The sequence below is a fragment of the Rana temporaria genome, chromosome 1 (genome assembly GCF_905171775.1).
Source record: "Rana temporaria chromosome 1, aRanTem1.1, whole genome shotgun sequence".
NCBI lineage: Eukaryota > Metazoa > Chordata > Amphibia > Anura > Ranidae > Rana > Rana temporaria.
The window spans coordinates 241,827,119-241,836,244 of record NC_053489.1 but is presented as its reverse complement, the minus strand read 5'-3'; the positions used below and the strand labels follow the sequence as shown (position 1 = coordinate 241,836,244).

The 9,126-nt window shown below is 43.0% G+C and overlaps 1 pseudogene; it reads left to right on the top strand.

Annotated features, from left to right (window-relative positions):
* Positions 1-8,328: 8,328 nt before the first annotated feature.
* LOC120925154 lies at positions 8,329-8,459 on the top strand (annotated as a pseudogene).
* Positions 8,460-9,126: the final 667 nt, after the last annotated feature.

Sequence of the window (9,126 nt, the reverse complement as noted above, 5' to 3'; positions counted from 1 at the left end):
TGGTTCCTTTAAGCTTGTGCATTGTTGGTTCACTTACCGTTTCCTTTGATTTCCCTTCTAAATGTTTTTCTTTGTTTGAATTTCTCACTTCCTGTTTCTCCTCAGTAAGCTTTCCACCATCATCCGAGCGGTGGAAAGTCATTTAGAACAGCTTACTGTACACCTTACTGAGGAGGAACAGGAAGTGAGAAATTCAGACAAGGAAATCAAAGAAAAAAAACATTTAGAAGGGAAATTGAAAGAAAAGGTAAGTGAACCAACAATGTACTAGCTTAAAGTAACCTATTTAGAAAATAAAAAACAAACCTTTACAACCCCTTTAAACTGTGGAATAAGTATGAAAGTTAAACATGTTTCATAACTTCCAACTAAATCATAGCACAGCCAAAAAACTGACATATTTAGTTTCCTCAGATAATTTGTAACGTTTCAAGTCCAGACATTAATATGATATGTTATATGGAAAGCCCCTGGCCTCCTTTATTTGTCCGAGGTAAATCAGAAATGGCAAACTTGTCATGTTTGGACTTTTCTTAAAGCAAATATCACGCTGAACAATAAAATGGATATTGTTAGTCTGTAAACATTAGAGCTGCAGAGATATGAATATATATCACAAAGTGCACCTGGGATATGGGCATGAATGTGGACCCCTCCCAGTAACCAACCCTTAAATAAGATGACCAGACGATTGGTCACTGGTCACTGTCAACACCCCTTTGATCTGACAGAAAGGAGGAGATGAAAAATCAATGGAGGGTTCTCCTTTTGACCATCCAAGCAGGAATATCTGCCAAGTTTGAGAACCGATTACCCAGTTCATCGATCAAACTCTGATCAACCCTTGGACATTAATTGCAAGTATTCTTCTTCTTCAATTCTACATTATTACTTTGTGGCTGTATATTGTCGTTATCTCTTTAAAACATAATTTTCTGTAACATGTGATTGCACCAACTTTGCCCTTTTCATAATAAACCCTTATGTTGAAAAGTGTTAACCTTGTCTCTAAAACTCTTAATGCAAACTATAAACAAACCTCTGCCTCTTGAGGAGTGCTACTGTTGTAGAGTAAGGCCTCTGAGCAGACCTGTCTGTGGTGACCGTGTGTGTTGCAGACGCCTATTCAAAAATCATAATTGGTATTTCTAATTAATGGGAGAACTGATGCTTCCTCATCAAATGTCGGTGGTGGCAGTTAAAGGGTTAATTGTGTCATTAGCCCAGTGACAATTGTTCTCAGGCTGCTGGCACTTAGATTGTGGTCTGGAAAATCTTTGTGCTGGGCACAGCTGAGAGTGGCATTGTTACGTAAGTGACAGAGTGGTGTGAGGTCGGCCTGTCCTTCGTCGCAAGTTAGAGCGGAGGGTGTCGATCTGACACTTGCATTCGTCACATATGTGTGGGCAGCACAGTGGTGTAGTGAGTAGCCCTCTCGTCTAGCAGTAAAAAGGGTTACTGTTTCCTTTCCCGACCACGACACTACCTGCCTGGAGTTTGCATGTTCTCCCTGGGCCTGCGTGGGTTTCCTCCGGGTACTCCGGTTTCTTCCCACACTCTAAAGACATGCTGGTAGGTTAATTGGCCCTAGTATATGAATTTGAGTTAGGGACCTTAGATTGTAAGCTCCTTGAGGATAGGGACTCATGTGAATGTACAGTGTATATGTAAAGTGCTGCATAAATTGACGGCGCTATATAAGTACCTAAAAAATAATAATAATAATAATAAAGGGGTTGTAAAGGCTTGTGTTTTTTCACCTTAATGCATCCTATGCATTAAGGTGAAAAAACATTTAGCAGTCACCGGCCCCCCAGCCCCCCATTTTACTTACCCGAGCCCCTTCATCTCCTCGGTGGGAACACGCCATCCTTCACTCCACGGGGTCCCAGCTCTTGGTTGGATAGATTGATAGCAGCACAGCCATTGGCTCCCATTGCTATCAATTAAATCCAATAATGCGGACACTGGGGGACGGGGCCGAGTCCAGCATTCGTGTCTATAGACGCAAATGCTGGATTCGGGAGCGCGCCCGCAAGGTAACCCCCTCGGGAGAGCGCTTTTCCTAGGGGGTTATCCAATGCGAGAAATAGCCACGAGAGCCGCCAAAGGGGACCCCACAAGAGGATGTTCGGGGCACTCTGTGCAAAATGTACTGCACAGTGGAGGTAAGTATGACAAGTTTGTTATTTAAAAAGAAAAAAATTATCCTTTACAGTCGCTTTAATGTTAGAACACAATCACACATTACAATTTCAGCTTGTGTAGACAGTATTTTGGGAAACAGCCATCCACTTTACTTAATAATTTTGACTTCCACAATCTCACTTGTCTATTTTGTCAAGGATTCCTCCTAACCTGTGCACAGAAGTTACAATCAAATTGTTCAATTTACTGCAGACATCATATTCTGTCAGGTGCAGAAATAGCACAACCAAATCATAAAGTGTGTGGCCAATTTGGATCTAAATTTAGGCTGAGCAAAGTTTGCCAGGTTCCGAATGAACTGGCCAACATTCAGTCAGTGGGTGGCCCTCTCTGAACTACACCACCTTCAAATGAAAGTTGGGTTGAAAATTGTTGGCTGAACAATGCCTATCAGATGCAGGCACTGTTCAGGTATTCTTACAGCTGGCAGCCCTGGCTGCCCAAATACAATGGACCACAGGGGGAGATTAGTCAATACATGTGGATGAAGACGTCTATACAAGCAAGGCCAGCTTTAGGGGCTATAAAAAATATATACTATGTGAAACAAATATTTAGAACTCAAATGTTTAACAGACAATTATATACATGAACATAATTCATAATTTTGAGAGGTTTGAAGATGAAACATCCTTTTCTAACGTTCACCCATTTGGAGTTGAACTCATAGACAAAAACGGCACAGTATGTAAACAGCTATGTGGTTATCAGCAAATGTTGCAAGCACTTTATACCGCTATACATAAACAGAAGAGATATTGTATGAAAAGAATGCTGTGAGAAAAAAACTAAACCGTGTTGCCAGCATCGATATTCTTGTTTTCGATTTTTACTTTAGATTACCAAAAATGATAAATGAAAACCTGGTTGCTATAGAAAAAATACACTGGAGCACATAATAATATTTCAATAAGGTGCCATAAAACAAAAAATTGTTAAACAGCCCAGATGACAGTGTGCAGCATCCATTAGGGGAAGATGCCACAGTGCAGTAGTGGAACAGTGCATATGACACAACCTCATAACCTGAAGTACAGATCTACCAGGACTGGGTACCATTGCAAAAGAGTGGTACAGCGCAGGTGACAGTGGCAGGTGCCTGGGGGAGAAAAAGAAACAGTGAGGGAGAAAAATGAAGAAGATGGAGGCGCATGCGCAAGGCTGACTAAGCAGTACATGGCTGCTTAGCGCTCTGCACCTACCGGGAGCCGACATCCTCGATATACCAAGTCACAGCAGTATTCCGCATCCCCAAGGCGACCCATTAGTTACTGAACCTCTGGGGCACAAAATGACAGTATGTATAGTGGGAGAAAATCTAAGCTTAAACCAGTAAAGTGCCAAGAAGCGCTGACGAGAGCAGCATCTAAAATAGCGGCGGCGCCATCTTTTTGCTCCCCACTGCCACACATACAGAAGCAGACCCGGAATTTACCTTCCTCTCAGTGCAATGATTCTCACTTTGATTTTGGGATGACGCCTATACCCCACTCGGTGCTGACCTTCTCAGTCAATTTGAAAGGGTTTACAAAAAGCTCTTCAAAATACCTCAGACACTATCACTGAGAAGCTCACATGGGAAATACATGAGGTGGGCCGCCGCACATCTGTTCTAGAACAGAGGATGGATGAGCTAGATGGCATTACCACTAACCACAATGACGAATTGGAAGCACTTAGAAAGGGAAATTCTTCCCTCTACACCCGCCTAGAAGATTTTGAGAATAGGGCCGGGAGATCTAATATTCATGTCCGTGGCATACCTGAAGCTATGGAGGACCTCCAATCTACCATTACAGCGCTCTTCCAGGGAACTTGCTCCTTCAATTCCCATAGAACACCTGGAGATGGACAGGATCCACAGAACATTGGCTCCCCGAAAAGAAGATGCCCCCCCCCCACTCAGAGACATTGTTATTAAACTACACTATTTCCGCACCAAGGAGCAATTAATGGAAGCAGCCCGCAATAAGGACTCATTGACCTTCTATGGACTTCGATATCAAATCTTCCAAGACCTCTCACAACAAACCCTCATAAAATGGAAAGCGATGAAACCACACCTACAAATCCTACAACACCACCACCACATTTCCTACTGTTTCCGCATCACAATCCGTTTTTCTTATAAAGGTACCACTTATACCTGAAAATCGGCGGATGACCTCCTAACCGCTATTCATGATCTTCGCCTGTCAATGCCAGAAAATACTGAAGGATCCAAACGTCGAACAACATCAAACTCCACCAATAATTATCAAGACAAACCTGAACATCAAACCCACTCCAGCACTCATAAAAGGAGATGCTTTGCCTCACCACCACTAGCTCCAGAAGATCAAATGGACTGAAGTATCTCCTATTGACAATGCTAAACCTTAAAAACGTATACATTTTTGACACCACATACACTAAGACGGAACAAAGTAACAATGGGGAATCAAAAAGCTAAACACCACATCCCAATTGGAAAGACAAAATTACAGGGACTAGAGGTCACAAGCCTCTGGACTTTTAAGGTGTCGTGTGAAACAACAGATCCACTAATATACAATTATAGAAATAAAAAAAAAAATATTACAAAATGTATTAAAAAACATTACATTATGTTCAATTCATACAGTAAATGCTCCCTAAATTATTGAGTTCGGACAGACAATAATACTTTCTCTACATGTTTCGCTCGACAGAGATTCTTCAGGAGATTTGGTTGTGGCGTCTGTTATCCTACGGGTAACAAGACAATTTAATAAATGCTCATGTTAAGCTTTATGGATTAAAAGCATTATAACATTATGGATTGGCATATATAACAGTAATTATGCAAAGCTATCCAAACGTCTAAAGAGCTATCAAAAATAGGACATAGAAACAGTTTTCATGAAGGCACGGGTATGATAAGTAGTGAACCTTACCAATACTGCTCAATATTTGATGCATCACTGGAAAGTGTGGTTAAAAGCAACACATTTTGCAGATACACAGAGATATCTTGCTGCCCTAGTAATGGTCCGCTCCAGGCTTGCAAAGAAGGATGTTCATTGTTTTTTTGTTTATTTTATTGCATTGATTTTTCTCTCTGTTTCTTTCCCTTTTAACCCGTTCCTTCTCCCTCTTCTCCCTATTCTATCCCATTGCCCCCTCCTTTTTTCCTTATCCCCTGTCAGGTCACTTGTGGCCAGGTGAAAAATGCACCCCAATGGAGACAGGGGTGCACCGCAAGGTAGTGAACCCAATAGCAGACTGCTGCGGATGGACAGGAAACATGAACCCAAGATTCCCCAGGGCGCGGAGTCTAAGGTTCACCAGAGCCTCTAGTGGTGAGGATGGCCTTCGCTGCAACTGAACCCAGGTTGCGGCCCATGGGGCCCACAGGTCACGCTCCGTAGGGAGAGAGAGGAAGCAGTCACTGAGGACACAAGGGATGGTGATGGGTAAGCCAAGGTCGGGGCAACAGGTAGACAAGGGTAACCAAGGGACAGGCCAAAAGGTCAGGGTCACAGGCAAACAGGAGTAGTCAGAGACGAGCCAAAATCGGTACACAGAAAGGTAAACGTAGCACGCGGCAGACAGGAACAAGCTAACAAACAAAGTTGAACAGCAAAGCAGACCTGCAGTGCAACAGTTAATATATACTTCCTGGGATGGCCTGGAGTGGGGCCATACAGGAAGGAGAGATGATAAAAAGGCAGCCAGAAGAGAGTCAGGCCTCTAATGGACACATGAGGAAAAGGTTAACTGCCAGACATTATTGCATGTCCATGACATCCCCCCTTCCCTTCTCCTTTTATTTCCTCTTTCCTTTACTCCTTTCTTTCCTCTTCTCTTCCGTTTTCATTTGTATTATCCCAATTCTCATTTAGCCTAAGATATAAGTATGAAATATAAAAGTGCCAATTTTGTCACAATCTATTTTCATTTGCTTTGTCAGTTATTGTACCGTACAACTATGATATTGCATGCATGGTTTAAATGTGGTTAAGTGAACCTGCCTCTAGTATTACTGCCTATTTTCATCATTCCATCAATGTCTGTTATCCTCCACTTCTATGGTATGTCTGGGGCCTAGATCAATGCCTCTGTCAACTAATCGTCAATTTTTGATTTTGGCAAAATTAAAACTGACTCCAGATTATTTATCTATTTCCACACGGAGAATATTCTTCCTCCCATGTTTTTATGGATCCTCGTTCTTGGCTTGTACGCACGCCCTATGTGAGCCCTACTAGAGCTACTTTCTGCCTACTATAGACCTATGTGAGCCCTACTAGAGCTGCTTTCTGCCCACTCCTTTTAAGTTATCTTTGTCAGCCTTTTCTTTGATGTCTTAAATCGCGTGGCATGATTTTTTTCATGCATGCTTTGTCCGTTTTACCATGTTTTTGCCCCACCGCATTTCCAGATTTAGTATGGGCATCAGACTCCAACATGGCCACTGTGGATGACATGCTCTGTTGTGTCATCCCTGTGCCACAGGTTCTTTCTTGGAGCATGTGCAGCAGCCTCGGTAAGAACCAGCTTTTTTGATATATGCTTTTTTCCATTTGCCCTCGCTATTTCGTCAATCCCTTAGATAGGTACCCCATTCTCTATTCTTATGTCTCTGATTTTTCATGTATCCCTGCAAGCTCTCCAATTGTGGAGTTACTTGTCAGGGATCTGGGTTGTCTTCATACTCCTTGTTACCTTGATATTACCTAGACCCCTTGTGTTCACCAGTTTTCATATGGCTGAGCTCTTTCTCATTCCACTAAGAGGGACAGCCTTATATTCAATTGATTCTATGCCCTGAGATACACTGAAGGTAACTTTACCTCTCTACATAATTGTTGCTTTGTCCCAGAAAAACCCTCCCCTTTTTTCCCTCTCCCTTCCCCCCCTCCCTTTTACAGTTATTATACCTTTTAATCACATCCCTCTACAAGATCCATTGTATATTGTGTTTTTTTCCTGTTTTCAGGCAAACAACCTCCTTGCATACTTCAGTCCTTCTCTGCAAGCCTGGAGAGGACCATTACTAGGGTGGAAAGATATCTCAGTGTATCTACAAAATGTGTTGCTTTTAACCACACTTTCCAGTGATGCATCAAATATTAAGCAGTATTGGTAAGGTTCACTACCCATCATACCCGTGCCTTCCTGAAAACTATGTTTTTATGTCCTATTTTTAATAGCTTTTTAGCCTTTTGAATACCTTAGTATAATTACAGTTATATATGCCAATGCATAATGTTATAATGCTTTTAACCCCTAAAGCTTAACATGAGCATTCATTTCATTTTCTTGTTACCCGTAGCATAACAGACGCCACAACCAAATCTCCTGAATTCTATTTGCTGTATGAATTAAACTTTATTTTGTCTCGTGTTTTTTAATCAATTTTGTAATAACGTTTTTTTCATTTCTATAATTGTATATTAGTGATTCTTTTGTTTCACACATGACACCTTAAAAGTCCAGAGGCTTGTGACCTCTAGTCCCTTAAATTTTTTCACATACACTAAGACCTAAAAGATGCTGTCCCCTGGGACAGACCTTATACTCTGTCTTATGTTGGGTTCTCATCTTACGGTCACCATTACCATAATATTTATAATATGATAATCTCTCTCAACCAATAGATATATGGTATCCCACTACCTTCCCTTGGCCTATTGAGTAAGGTACTGACTCCTCTGCTTGACGTGCACAAGGAAATAGGGTTTCCATAACAATGCACACCTGTTAACCCATTCCAAAATTTGAATTATGACCTCCTGCAGTGAAACCTGGACTGTTCCTCCCTCTCCCTTTACCAACAAGGTGACCCTTCTCCTATAACTACAATCACCCCCCGCCTACCTTACACCATCAGCTCACCTACAGGATGTCAGTCTCACTACCCTAATTAGACAATGTGATGCAATTGCCCATATGCTTCAGTCTAATGCTCTCCCTGCTAATTTAATGCTGTGGGTTACAGGTAACAGGTGTTTCATGTGTGATTCATCTCTCTCTGTAAGGACTGTTCATATGTTAAATAAGGCTAGCTTTTGAAAGGCCTTTAATTGTGTGATAACCCTGTCTACAACCTAGTGATTCTCAGAGGTGTTAATAGGTGTCAAACTGGAAGCAGACGAAATCGCTTCTCGGCCTTTTGGCTAAGATCAAGTGTAGTATCTGTTCTTATCAGTTGCCAATAGGTGGTGCTAAGCTGACTGTCCCCGGTACCCTGTGGCAGGGGGAAAGGGATGGCAGTCGGCGGACGCTAAGCCTGTTGGTGTGGAGGTGGAAGCCTTCTGATTTGGACAGAGAGGCATGAGGTCGAAGCCAAGAGGCCGGGTCCCTGGCCGTTGGCCTGGATTTGGTGGTAACTGCCCCAGTCAGTTGTTCTGGAGGGAACCCTTGCTTCTCCTTTAACCGGGATGGAGCGGGTAGTACTTCCAGAATGTGATTAGGTGGGAGAGATAGGGGTTGTGGGTAGAGTCTGCGTCAGTAGGCTCTCCCCAACCTCTTCTCCCACCTTCCTGGCTGGGAAGGGTGCTGCTGGTCCGGACCGGGGGCTAGGGACCGTTGAAAAGCCCGTGGAGATTGTGCCCCTGGAGTGGCAGTCCAGGGGTGCCATACATTGCACGAGTGTTTGAGGGGCACTCATCGTGTGGCACCTTCAGGTCACTGATCTCCACAACACACTTTTCACACCTGCCGCTTGGGCCGGGCCTTTTGGCTAGGACCAGTGGAATTTTTATCCTGGCCGGAGGGCCGGCCAATGTATTTCACATTGGTCACTTTCCTCACCTTCCCATCTTCCCTTTCCCCACTTTCTTTTATTATTTTTCCCCGTGTGTTGTTTTGTTTGTCACTTTTTGTGTGGTGCTTGCACTTTATGTGTGGCGAGTAGGGTGCTGGTCCTCGGGCCGGTCTCTGAAAGTCTTGGGA